Below are 2103 nucleotides of genomic sequence, written 5' to 3'. Positions count from 1 at the left end.
TTGGGAAAAGCTACTTGTTATCATTCAATGACTATGATATCATAATTGACTAAAACTTAATGAAAATATGCTTTCATACGGTAGTAACACCATCAGCTTGTTATTCACAAGTAAGTAAATGTTGATTCTAATTCAAGTGCCTAGAAAAAGTTATTTTTTAAGTAGTTAGCGGAAGAAAACATCTTATTAATTTAAACTAGCAAAGATATTTTATACAACTAAAATTGGTATAGAATTTATATGATGTTGTTTCATATACTTATGAAGTTAAACCATGCTTCTAGCTACACCAAAGGCTTAAACAAGACATAATTATTTGGTAAAAACAATTATTAGAATGACATCTCTTCATTTATAATATTCTTGTGGTTTAGGCATTTTAAAAATAGTGATATCTACTTTGGGGAAACTATTTAAAAGCAAAAGTTTATTTTCTTAAACATTGTTATCTCCAAAGTTGTTTGCATTTGACCTTAGAAATTAAAATTACTGTATATTATAAGAAATAACTTTTGAAATGTGAACATGAGATATGCGCCTATAAAATAATGTTCTGACATAAACTTAAGACAAGTATAAATGTTCATAATACATTTAGAAAAAAAATAGGCCTCTGCTTTTCCAGTCTATCTTACATTCAAAACAGCAAAGTATAAGCATTATTTCTTAGATTATAGTTATAAGCAAAAAGCTATTTTTCACTTGAATTTTGATGAGAAATTGAGAAATATGGACATCTTACTTTATCTTGTCTTTATATGAAATGTTAAAGGGATAAAATAATTTTATTAATACTTTTTGTACATGTATTAGCTAAATAAAATATTATATAGCAAAAATTTAAAAGATTGATCTATTAATTTTGGTTACTATTTCCTATAATTACAATGATGGGATATATTATAATTGGTAAATTAGATCATTTATTCATGCATTCAAGATATATTTGAATATGTTTAATGAGTATATTAAAAACCAGACACAATAGTGGTCACATTAGACAAGTTGTCTCGCTCACAGAGTTCACAGCATAATGTGGATTATTTAAACCATAATCAAAAGAAAGTTTGTGCCCAGAATTATAAGTTTTCTGACTTGTCTAAAATCTCTAATCTACCTCTCCTACCTTCCAAAATTACTTTTGTTATTCTATTTTATTTTGTTATTTATTTTTGACAGAATCTCGCTCCGTCACCCAGGCTGGAGTTCAGTGGCATGTTCTCAGCTCACTGCAACATCTACCTCCGAAGTTCCAATGATTCTCTTGCCTCAGCCTCCTGAGTAGCTGGAATTACAGGGACACACCACCATATCCGACTAATTTTTTATAATTTTTGGTAGAGATAGTGCTTCACCATTTTGGCCAGGCTGACTTCAAGTGATCTGCCCGCCTCAGCCTCCCCAAGTGCTGGTATTACAAGTGTGAGCCACCGTGCTCAGCGGCTTTTGCTTTTAGGAAATCAGTTATAAACGTTTTCCTTCTAAGTTCTAATACAAGGAATTAGATCATGTATGTGTCAGATATTCTGGGATAATATGCAACACAATGTTGGTGAAAGTATATAGTATGTAAAGATAATATTGATTTGTATTTGTATATTCCAAAAGCTTCATCAATCACAGTTGCAAATAGGTAACTGTAGTATTGCAGATTTAATTTGCCAAAGGAGACTTTATATAATGAGCTTTTATAAGAGCATCAAATATTTGTAAACCATTCTTCTAATTTCGTTTATGTAATTAACCCTTGTTCTTTCTAACGTATTACTACTAATTATATTTTTCTGATAAAAAAATCAGAAAAAGTCAATATGTAGTAGTGACTAATAGTTTGGTCACAGAGAGTAAATAGAATGACTGTCTTTTCCTAAATGAGGATGTTTATCACCATAAATGCACTATAATTTCAGCAAGCAATTGAGACATAAGACAATAATTATTTTCCCTACAAGTTGAATTTCTTTTTTTAAAGATAAAGCATCCTTGTTTTCAACCTGTGATATACAGACAGAATTTCTTGTTATTCTTTGTTAACCCTTCTCTCTTAAAGAGATTAGGTAACCATAAAAGCATGTTTTCTTATTAATGTTTCCTACATTCTAG

Source organism: Mandrillus leucophaeus, unplaced genomic scaffold, assembly GCF_000951045.1.
Source record: "Mandrillus leucophaeus isolate KB7577 unplaced genomic scaffold, Mleu.le_1.0 Scaffold47, whole genome shotgun sequence".
In the NCBI taxonomy this organism is placed as follows: Eukaryota; Metazoa; Chordata; class Mammalia; order Primates; family Cercopithecidae; genus Mandrillus; species Mandrillus leucophaeus.
This window is presented reverse-complemented; position numbering follows the sequence as displayed.